Source organism: Arachis hypogaea, chromosome 2 (assembly GCF_003086295.3).
Source record: "Arachis hypogaea cultivar Tifrunner chromosome 2, arahy.Tifrunner.gnm2.J5K5, whole genome shotgun sequence".
Taxonomy (NCBI): Eukaryota; Viridiplantae; Streptophyta; class Magnoliopsida; order Fabales; family Fabaceae; genus Arachis; species Arachis hypogaea.
Window position 1 is genome coordinate 35678184 of NC_092037.1, and position 12538 is coordinate 35690721.

The 12538-nt window shown below is 39.6% G+C and overlaps 1 non-coding gene across 1 annotated transcript; it reads right to left on the reverse strand.

The window, feature by feature from the left end:
• Positions 1-707: 707 nt before the first annotated feature.
• Positions 708-811, reverse strand: LOC112764734 (small nucleolar RNA R71). The gene has a single exon (XR_003183327.1). It is a non-coding gene; the product is annotated as a small nucleolar RNA R71 (small nucleolar RNA).
• Positions 812-12538: the final 11727 nt, after the last annotated feature.

The window sequence follows — 12538 nt, forward strand, 5'->3', positions numbered from 1 at the left end:
AAATTCAAGCAACTAACTCACTAACCCACTAACTATTTGAATTAATTCCTCACTGCTCTAACCAATACTCTTCCATTAACCAAGAGTATTCAACTTGTTTGTTGCTTGTGGTGTGTTCTTGTATGACAGGTAGGAGAGGAGAGACATCAACTCCTCCATATACCAAACCAGAGAGGACCCTTCATAGACTTAGAAGGGAAGCAAGAAGGAAGAGGGTACTGGGAGAAGAAGAATCTGAAGGAGAATCTGAGGACAACTTTGAAGAAGCTCTAGATCTCAACATGGATAGAGAAGTTCACAACCATGAGAGGGTTGATGGAAACAATGCCATTCCTGAGAGGAGGGTTCTTGGTTCATACATAAACCCAACCTCTGGGAATTGTGGTAGCAGCATTCAGAAACCACCCATTCAGGCCAACAATTTTGAACTCAAACCACAGCTAATATCACTAGTGGAGAACCATTGTTCATTTGGTGGGAGTGCTAATAAAGACCCAAACCAACATCTCACAAAATTCCTGAGAATTTGCGACACTGTGAAGTCCAATGGAGTCCAGGAAGATGCCTATAAACTGCTCTTGTTCCCATTTTCACTTAGGGACAAGGCAGCTAAGTGGCTGGAATCATTCCCAAGGGACAGTCTGACAACCTGGGATGAGGTGGAGAGCAAGTTTCTGGCACGTTTCTATCCCCCACAAAGAGTCAATAGGCTTCGATCTGAGGTTTAAACTTTTAGACAAAAAGATGGTGAGACGCTCTACGAAGCATGGGAGAGGTTCAAAGAATTGACAAGGAAATGCCCACCAGACATGTTCCCTGATTGGGTGCAATTGCACATCTTCTATGATGGACTTTCTTATGAATCAAGGAAGGCTGTAGACCATTCATCAGGAGGTTCATTGAACAGGAAAAAAACTGTGGAAGAAGCCATTGAAGTGATTGAGACAGTGGCTGAGAATGAATACTACTATGCTTCAGAGAGGCACAACACTAAGGGAGTCATGGAGCTGAACCATGTTGATACAATCCTAGCCCAAAACAAGGTGTTTGCCAAGCAACTAGCAGAGCTCACCAGGAAATTAGACACAAAGCAAGTGGCTGCAATACACACACAAGATCAAGAGGAAGTAAGCATTGAAGGAGGTGATTGGGAAGAGGCCAATTATGTGGGAAATCAACAAAGGCAATCATATGATCCACATTCCAACACTTACAACCCAGGATGGAAAAATCACCCAAACTTTGGGTGGGGAAACCAGCAAACTCAACCACAAAACCACAAACCTTACAACCACAACCAACACAACAATTCCACATACCAAAACTCCAACCAAAGATCATACCAAGCCACACAAAACACTTACTCCCAACCACCATATCATGGCCAAAATATCCAACCTGCCCAATCCAATCCGAACCAACAATTTCAAGATCAATTAAACCGGATAGAAAGAATGCTTACAACCATGGGTCAAGACATAATAGAATTGAAAGCCTTTAAGGAAGAAGTAAATTCCAACTTGCAAAACCAAGGAGCTGCCATCCAGAAGCTAGAAAATCAAATTGTGTATTTGTCTAAGCAAACCCCTGGACCAAGCGTTTCTCATGGTGCCAAGGCTATTGCAAGGGAAGAATGTAAGGACATAACCCTCAGAAGTGGAACGAAGCTAAAGGAGATCTCAAAGGAAACCACAGAGGATGAAGCAAAGGAAAATGTGAGAGACAAGGAACAGGGACAATCTTCTACACCTTCTGCAACAAAAGAAAAAGAAAAAGAGGTCCTGAAGCCTTATACACCCAAGGCACCATATCCTCAACGTTTGATGAAAAGAGAAAAAGATGCCAATTCTCCAGATTCTTGGAGATTTTCAAGAAACTTCAAATCAACATTCCGTTTGCTGAGGCAATAGAGCAAATGCCACTCTATGCAAAATTCTTAAAGGAATTAATGACCAAGAAGAGAAGCTGGAGAAATGAGGAAACTGTGTTGTTGACTGAAGAATGCAGTGCCATCATTCAACACAAATTGCCTCGGAAATTGAAGGATCCAGGCAGTTTCCAAATCCCTTGCATCATAGGAGAAGTCATGGTGGAGAAGGCCTTATGTGACTTAGGGGCCAGTATCAATTTGATGTCTCTAACCATGATGAGAAGAATGAAGATTGAAGAAGCCAAACCAACAAGAATGGCCCTCCAATTGGCAGATCGAACTTTTAAATTCCCTCATGGAATAGTTGAGGATTTGTTGGTGAAAGTGGGAGATTTTATATTCCCTGCCGATTTTGTGGTGTTAGATATCGAGGAAGAAGCCAAAGCCTCGATAATCCTGGGAAGACCCTTCCTGGCTACTGCTGGAGCTATCATAGATGTCCAAAAGGGTGAACTCACTCTCAGACTACATGATGAGAAATTGGTGTTCAATGTATTCAAGGCAATGAGCTATCCATCAGAATCACTAAGGGAATGCATGAGGGTGGATGTAGTGGACATTGCAGTACAAGAAACCTTTGAGGAAACAACAAAGGAAGTGGCAGAGGAGGAGTTCACCGATGACATGGAAGTGAGGGACATTAAGGCTGCTGAAACAACCATGCCAAGCATGCCAGAAAGAGTGAAGGAAGAGAAGGAAGCACCAAAACCTGAGCTCAAAGCATTGCCCCCTAATCTCAAGTATGCATACTTGGGTAGTGATGAGAGCCATCCTGTTATCATTAGCTCTGCCCTGAGCCAAGAACAGGAAGAAAAATTGATCAAGGTGCTACAAACCCATCAAGATGCCATTGGATGGACCCTAGCTGATTTGAAGGGGATAAGTTCATCCATATGCATGCATAAGATCTTGTTAGAAGAAGATGCTAGACCCTCCATTCAAGCTCAGAGAAGATTGAATCCCTTCATGAAAGAAGTGGTACAAAAGGAGGTCATGAAGTTATGGCAGGCAGGGGTAATCTACCCAATTTCTGATAGCCCATGGGTTAGTCCCATCCATGTAGTTCCCAAGAAAGGTGGGATAACTGTGGTGCCAAATGAGAGGAACGAACTCATACCCACAAGAACTGTCATTGGATGGAGGATGTGCATAGATTACAGGAAGCTCAATGAAGCCACCAGAAAAGATCATTTCCCACTCCCATTCATGGATCAGATGCTTGAAAGGCTTGCAGGACATGCTTACTATTGCTTTCTGGATGGATACTCAGGCTATAATCAGATAGTAGTTGATCCAAGAGATCAAGAGAAAACATCATTTGTTTGTCCATATGGAGTTTTTGCTTATAGACGCATGCCCTTTGGATTGTGCAATGCACCTGCCACTTTCCAAAGATGCATGCTGTCCATCTTTTCGGACATGATTGAAAAATTTATTGAGGTTTTCATGGATGATTTTTCTGTGTTTGGAGATTCTTTTCCTAGCTGCCTACACCACCTTGCCTTGGTGCTTAAGAGATGCCAAGAGACCAACCTAGTATTAAACTGGGAAAAGTGTCATTTCATGGTCACAGAAGGAATAGTCCTTGGCCACAAAATCTCTAATAGAGGCATTGAGGTGGACAGAGCTAAAGTGGAACTCATTGAGAAACTACCTCCACCAAGTAATGTCAAGGCAGTTAGGAGTTTTTTGGGACATGCTGGCTTTTACAGAAGGTTTATTAGAGACTTTTCTAAAATAGCCAAACCTTTGAGTAACTTGCTTGTCTCTGATACACCCTTTGTATTTGATAAAAATTGCATACTAGCCTATGAACTTTTGAAGCAAAAACTTTCCTCTGCACCTATCATTGCCCCACCTGATTGGAACTTACCTTTTGAGCTGATGTGTGATGCATCAGACCTTGCTATTGGGGCAGTGTTAGGACAAAGGAAAGACAATTCGGTACATGTGATTTATTATGCCAGTAAAGTCTTGAATGATAACCAAAGGAATTACACAACCACTGAAAAAGAACTATTGGCAATAGTCTTTGCATTTGACAAATTTAGATCCTATCTCATTGGATCTAAAGTCATTGTCTTCACTGATCATTCAGCTTTAAAATACTTACTTGCTAAACAAGAATCTAAACCAAGACTTATTAGATGGGTTCTTTTGTTGCAGGAATTTGACATTGAAATCAAAGACAAGAAGGGTGTAGAGAACAAGGTAGCAGACCATTTATCAAGAATACCATGTGAAGAAGGAAGCATACAAAGCACACATATAAATGAATGCTTTCCTGATGAACAACTCATGGTAATTCACAAAGCACCCTGGTTTGCAGATATAGCAAACTTCAAGGCCACTGGGAGTTTGCCGTTGGAATTTAACAAGCATCAAAGGAAGAAATTGGTAAATGATGCCAAATACTTCATCTGGGACGAACCATACTTGTTCAAAAAATGTTCGGATGGCATACTCAGAAGATGTATATCAGAGGAAGAAGGAAGGGAAGTCTTATGGGACTGCCATGGCTCCACTTATGGAGGACATTTTGCAGGAGAAAGAACAGCAGCTAAGGTGTTGCAGTGTGGTTTTTATTGGCCTACTATCTTCAAAGATGCAAAGGAACTAGTGAAGCACTGTCATGAATGCCAGAAAGCGGGGAACCTGCCAAGAAGAAATGAAATGCCACAACAATTCATTCTGGAACTTGAATTGTTTGATGTATGGGTGATAGATTTCATGGGACCCTTTCCCACCTCATACTCAAATAATTACATTCTTGTGGCAGTAGACTATGTCTCCAAATGGGTTGAAGCAATAGCAACTCCAACCAATGATAATAAGGTAGTCATGAACTTCCTCAGAAAACACATTTTTTGCCATTTTGGGGTTCCAAGAGCAATCATCAGTGATGGAGGAAGCCACTTCTGCAACAAACCATTAGAGGCATTGCTTCTAAAATATGGAGTCAAACACAAGGTAGCCACACCATACCATCCACAGACAAGTGGGCAAGCAAAAATATCTAATAGGGAACTCAAAAGAATCCTGGAAAAGACTGTGGGAACTTCAAGGAAGGACTGGTCGATTAAGCTCGATGATGCTCTTTGGGCATATAGGACAGCTTTCAAAACACCAATTGGAATGTCTCCTTACCAACTAGTATATGGAAAAGCTTGCCATTTGCCACTGGAGTTGGAGCACAAAGCATTCTGGGCCTTGAAACTCTTGAACTTGGACAGCAAAGCTGCTGGAGAAAGAAGGATGTTGCAAATTCAAGAGTTGGAAGAATTCAGAGGTGAAGCTTATGAGAATGCCAAAATTTACAAAGAAAGAGCAAAGAAGAAACATGACAGCAACATAGCCCCAAGGAAATTTGAAGAGGAACAAAAAGTATTGCTCTACAATTCTAGGCTGAAGCTATTTCCAGGGAAGCTAAAATCAAGGTGGTCTGGACCATTCCTTATCACCAAAGTCTCCCAATATGGACAAGTAGAAATCATGGAAGAAAAGTCACAACGAACCTTCACTGTGAATGGTCAAAGACTCAAACATTACTTGGGAGATGTGGAGGAGAAGGACAAGGTTAAATATCACCTCAACTGAAGCTGACCGTCAAGCTAATGACGTTAAAGAAGCGCTTGTTGGGAGGCAACCCAACCTGAGGTAATACTCTTTTGCTGTTCCTTTTATTTGTTTCAATAAAAAGGTGAAGTAGTTTCTGTGCATTGCAAAGAATTAAGTTTGGTGTTTCACACCAAACAATGAATCCGTGAATCAATAATTCAAAGGGAAATTGTGACTCTAAGTTTGGTGTTCCACCATACAGATCAACTGAACACAACAACCTTTGAATTATATGTAAGGAATAACCATTCTAAGCAATCACAGAAATGCTTAAAATCCTTAGCAGTGACTTCATTCCAAGGAGAATTCAAGGATTCAAAGAGCAAAGGAGTAAGTAGGAGACTAAGTTTGGTGTTCACACACCAACGTAAGACTCAGACACTTGCCCATATATAGTGAGCTAACCATTCAAGTGCTTGAGAAGCAAGCAACTTCATCACTTTTTGCAGGAAAGGAAACAAGGATCTTAGAAAGAACATGAAGCAACAACTAGAAAAAGAAGAAGAAATCAAATTGTTTCCTGACAACAAAGAGAAAACAAGAAATTTCACAAGGTGGTGTTGTTCTGTGATCATTCTTTAAAAGGCAAACAAAAGCATGCTTGTTCTGGTTTAAACTCCAATTGTTGGATCTTTCTAGAATGTGAAGTTTTTAGTATGTTTGTCTGTTTATTGCTTTGAATAAAGTGAATGCCTAGATGTTGGGATATAACTTCACCTTCTTAAACAAATGCATGCCATGCTTGTTCTGTTTCCAAAAATAAAATAAAAGTTTGAACAAAAGTAATTTGGCTCAATTAGTGACAAATCAAGTAGAATTAAGTGGTGGTATGCATGCTTGATTGTTTAGTCAGCTCACTAGAAATTGAGTGTAGAATTATCATTTTTGTGTAGAAGTTGAATATTGTCTATGGATCTTGATTAATAAATGTCCTTGGCCATGAAAAAGAAAGAAAAAGAAGAAGAAAAAGCCACTGAAAAGGGCAATCAAAAAGCAAAAAGCAAAAAAAATTGAGAAAATAAGCTAGGCACCAATGGTTTGAACTTCTGAGACATATGCCTGTGGTGTTTATGTACTAGGATCTGCTTGGATGAATAGGTTCTGTGGAGTGTTTCAACACTTGGTAACTTGGGTTAACTAACCCGGGATTATCAACCAAAAGTCCATTATCAAGAGCAACCTAGCTACTGATGACAAGTCATCATATACCTATTTTTCTATGCTTTTTCATACAAGAAATTGATGATTAGTGCTTAAATATTGCATTCTTGTGTACTTAATTGGAAGATTTCCTTGATCTTTTAATTTTATAAATCTTGTAGGAAATAAGAAGAAAAAGAAGCAAAGAAGCACAAAAAAAGGAGAAAAAAAGAGCTTTGGGGTACATTTTGAAGTTGGGTACACTTTGGAGCTTTAGGCCACGCTTTTAAAAGCGTGGCCCATGACCAAATCAAGAAAGGAAGCAGCCAGCACGCACACGATCCTGCCCTTGCCAAGGGCAGGGCAGAATCGTGATGCAAAGTGTGGTTGGAAGCAAGAATTTTCGCTAAGTTAAAATCTGGCCGCACACAGCATGACCATGCCTACTTCAAAGGGCTATAACTTGAGCTACAGACGTCCAATTGATGTGCTTCCAGTTGCGTTGGAAAGCTGACATTCAGAGCTTTCCAACGATATATAGCAATCCATATTTGGCGCACAATTGAGGCAAGAACGAAAGGCATCTTTAAGGGCCATGAGAAAGCAAGAAACTAGGCCTTACTTTGGTGCCAAGAAAGCCAAGGAAATTAAGTAGCGTGTGTTTCGGCCATGGTTCGAACTTGGGACATCAAAGTGAAAACACTGCCCTGCCCTCCGCGAGGGCAGGGCAGCATTTGGGTTGGTGCACAAATCTGGCGCACCATGGCACGTTCTGGCAGCATCTGGCGCACCATGGCACGTCCCTGGCAGCATCTGGCGCACCAACCTCAATCCTGGCAGCACCAAAATTTCCTGCCCTGCCCTCTGCGAGGGCAGGGCAGCATCCTATGCACCAAGCTCAATTCTGGCGCACCAATTTTCAATTCTGGCGCACCAATTCCTGATTCTGGCAGCACCAAGGAATTTCTGGCAGCACCAACTTTTCTGCCCTGCCCTTGGCGCGGGCAGGGCAGCATCTCATGCACCAAGGACGCACCACCATGCACCAATTTTCTGCCCTGCCCTCCACAAGGGCAGGGCAGCCTCCTAGAAGCAATTTTCCTTCATGGGCTGAAATTGAATTAAAAACCTAATTTAATTCAATTCTTCACCAATTGAACCAAGGCCATCCAAAACCCATTTCTCCTTAAAAATCCAAAGCAAGCTAAGCCCACATCATCACTCAAAGGCACATGGATCAATTAAGTTAGGATTTTCATTTTTGTAATTTGTTTTAATTTCATTTTCATTTTATTTTGTAAAGCCTATATAAGGCATCACTTCCATCTTTGTAAGGAGGCCGGCTCCATTAGGAATAGATAGCTCTCTCTCTTAGTTTTCATTGCTGTTTTGGAATTTTGGATTGGGAAGGAAGGAATTCTGTTTCATTCCTGATTTGAGATTCATCTTGTTCTCTTACTGCATAACACAATTTTCATTTGCTGTTTTAAATCTTCTTCTTCTGCAATCTGTTCTTTTAATTTTCTTCTGTAATTATTCTCTGTTGGATCAAGGAAGGGATTGAGATCTAGATTTGTTTTCTAGTCTCCTCCACCCCTGAGATCTTCAACTTTCCCTTAGCTATTGAAATTGAGCTGCACTTTACTCTTCTGCTACGTTTACTTTTCTGAAATTTCCTTTCCTGCACTCTGCACTTCCATATCTTTATTCACATTGAGCTTGATTTAATTTCCTGCACATTTAAATTTTCTGCAATTTAAATTTCTAGTTGCTTAATCTATTGCTCTCTTTAATTTCCAGCACCCACTCCCCTTTATATTTGATGCAATTTATATTTCTTGTCATTTAAGATCCTTGCAATTTACATTTCTTGCTATTTAAGTTACTTGCAATTTTACTTTCTGCACTTTACTTTTCCTTGCTATTTACTTTCTGTTGGTTACACTTCATCCAAATTCACTTCAATGTTAGCTTGACTAAACTAATCACCCACTAAAATTGCTTGATCCATCAATCCCTGTGGGATCGACCTCACTCTTGTGAGTTATTATTACTTGATGCGACCCGGTACACTTGCCGGTTAGATATGTGTGTTGGAAATTCATTTTTCCACAAAAACACCATCAAGTTTTTGGCGCCGTTGCCGGGGATTGATTAGATCAACAATGATTAAGTGGGTGAGAAGTCTAGATCAAGCATTTTCTTTTTTTTTTGTTCTTTGTTTTAAAGTTGAAACCAAGGTGTTTGTGTTTTTGCCTTACTAAGCAAAACTCATATCTGATATGAGTAATTCCAATTTTCATTGGTGTTGTGTTCTACAAAATTCAAATGGAGTTCACCTCATCTTTTAATCAATCAAACTTCATAGGATATTGCCCACCATCACAATATGATTCAAGTCATTATTCTAATGATAGTTGGGAATATCACCAAGAAGATACAGATTCTGGGCACTCCAATTCATGGAGCTATGCTTCAGAACCACAAGATGAGAAAGAAAGTCATATGGGATATTTCCCTCCACCACAAAATGATGCAAGTCATGATTCTAATGGTGGCTGGGAAGGGAATTCTAGTGCTCCATGTGATATTCATCCAAAGACATCATCACTTGACCAAACTTCAACAGAAAGCCCCTTTCAAAACTCACCACCCACACAAACTTCCATGAACCACTCAAGGTTCTCAAAGCTTGAGTCCATGTTCAAAAAATATGAGGAGGAGACAAAGAAATTATGGAAAAGAAAAGAAAACTTCTTCACAAACATGAAAGTGCACGTAGCTCAAGTGGTGAGTGCAACGAAAAAGGAGGAAAAACAAGAGGAAGAGGCTACTGCATCAAGTGAAATTGCAAAGAAGGAAGAGGTGGTGGAAACATTTGAACCTAAAACTGCACTTGAGATGACAAGAGAACCTGAACACTCACAACCTCCTCAAACTCCCCTGGACCAAAGATGCTCAACACTGATCGAAAAATATGAAGAGGAGATGAAGAAAGCTTGGGAAAATCAACAAACCTCCTCCATGAAAGAGCTATTAAAGCAAATGTTGAGTGTAAAAGAGGAAGTGGAGGAGCGAGAAAGTGAGGAAGTCATTCCAAACTCAAGTAAAACAGAGAGGCACATGAAGGAAAAGCTCATTGAACCACCAATTCAAAAGGCTCTGGATGAAGATCAAACTCCAAAAATCACACAGCAACCATGTCTTGACATCCAAGAAGTGAAGGCAACTAACAAAAGCACCAATCCTGCCCCTGATCAAGCAAGCAAGCTCAACCAAGCCAATTTCAAAAGAAAGCTTGCTGAGAGGAAATCAAGAAAGGGGACAAAAGCTGAAACTTCTCCCCCCTTGAAGTCATTCCTCTTAACCAATTGGAAGAAGAGGAAGAAAGTGAAGAACAACATGTCAAGCTAATGACACTAAAAGAGCACTTGTTGGGAGGTAACCCAACCGTAGGTATAATTTCTTCTCTTCTTTGTTTTCGTTCTTTACTTTGTGTAAATTCAATAAATGGGCATATGGTTACATTCTAAGTTTGGTGTTGTCTTGCAACAACTTGTTTTCAATCTTTTTGGATGATTGCATCAAATCAAAAATGGAAGTGACATACTAAGATTCTAAGTTTGGTGTGCCACTTAATTCTCTATGCAATTCATTAAGCAACACCACTTGTCTGCATAATCATAAAGCCTTTGCAGTGTTGTTTTTCTTTTGGTTTGACATTTTATTATTCTGTTTACTTTAGTTATTTCCTTATTTTTAATGCTTCCACTTATTTTGCTCCTTAACTGTCTTTGTTAATATATCACCAAGAGATCTTTATTCATGACATATTCTTGGCTTGGTGATTGTATTCAACAAATAACAGTTTCTTTTGTTTAGTTTTAGTTCAAATAAATTGACATATGGTTGCATTCTAAGTTTGGTGTTGTTATGCAACAAAATTTTATTCTAATTCTTACAAGACACTTGCATTAATTCCAAGTGAAAGTGTCACACTAAGTTTGGTGTGCCACTTATCTTTTATGCAATGTATTGTGCACACCTTCTTATCTATGCAATCAAAATGTCTATGTCTCTTGTGCCTTGATTGTTATCTTTCATTTTGCTTGCTTAAAACACATGTGCTACTAACATTGCATTGTGTAAGACATTCATGATCCATCTTAAGCCCCATAGCCATTGTTCTAATTATTGCTTGAGGATGAGCAAGCACTCTAAGTTGGCAAGGGAAAGGGAAGAATTGGAGAAAAAGGACAACAATAATGAAGATGAACTACAAGGTTGTAAAGTTCCTTTTCCTCTCCTTTGTTTCCGGTCACTTAAATTGCATGATTGTCTTCATCTTTTCTGTTTACACATGTGTATGAATAAAGCATAGCTTGAATTTTGAATTATAATATGGTGCTATACCATTATGACTACCAACTTGAGCTTTGTGAATTCAAAAGCAGTAAAGCATCATGATCATAAACAAACAAGGCATTAAAGAAGAATTTAGCATGTGCATACAAGTATTGGAAAGCTAGTATGATTAATTGTTGCTCAATTGCATTGGATTTTATTTAATTGAAGTTTTTCATCTAGTACATTTTGTGAAATCTTTTGAAACCATGAAAACCTTGAAGAAGCAAATACAATTAAAGCAAGAAAAGAAAAAGGGAAAGAATGAGAAAGTTGAAGGCTCTGAGTACCAATGGCAATTTATTTGCTAAGTGCTTGTGGTGTTTATGTATCAAGCCAAATGCTTGAAAACAAAACACTTAGAAGTCAAGGCTAGGCTCAAGTGCAAAAGCACTCCCTCAAAGCTCAAGGCTCTGAGCATCAATGATTAGAGAGTCAAGAAAAGAAAAGAAAAATGAGCTTAATGAAGTCCTCTAATTAAATGCTTGTGGTGCTTATGTATCAAGTGGTAATACTTGAAAACAAAGCATTTAGAAGTCGTAGCTTTGTTATTAACTCATGGGGCAAAGCACCCAAAAGGAGAAAAAAAAATCAAAAGCTTGTTTCAAGGAAGAATTATAAGAAAAAGATTTCATAAAATAAGCTAGATAGAAGCATCAATCATTTACATCTCTTTTGTAATTGTAGCATGCATAGAAAACTAGCTTGCCATGAACATTAACTTGCTACTCTTCTTACCTTGGATTGTCAATTTCTATTGCATGATTCTTTTCTTGCTTGGGGACAAGCAAGGTTTAAGTTTGGTGTTGTGATGACAAGTCATCATATACCTATTTTTCTATGCTTTTTCATACAAGAAATTGATGATTAGTGCTTAAATATTGCATTCTTGTGTACTTAATTGGAAGATTTCCTTGATCTTTTAATTTTATAAATCTTGTAGGAAATAAGAAGAAAAAGAAGCAAAGAAGCACAAAAAAAGGAGAAAAAAAGAGCTTTGGGGTACATTTTGAAGTTGGGTACACTTTGGAGCTTTAGGCCACGCTTTTAAAAGCGTGGCCCATGACCAAATCAAGAAAGGAAGCAGCCAGCACGCACACGATCCTGCCCTTGCCAAGGGCAGGGCAGAATCGTGATGCAAAGTGTGGTTGGAAGCAAGAATTTTCGCTAAGTTAAAATCTGGCCGCACACAGCATGACCATGCCTACTTCAAAGGGCTATAACTTGAGCTACAGACGTCCAATTGATGTGCTTCCAGTTGCGTTGGAAAGCTGACATTCAGAGCTTTCCAACGATATATAGCAATCCATATTTGGCGCACAATTGAGGCAGGAACGAAAGGCATCTTTAAGGGCCATGAGAAAGCAAGAAACTAGGCCTTACTTTGGTGCCAAGAAAGCCAAGGAAATTAAGTAGCGTGTGTTTCGGCCATGGTTCGAACTTGGG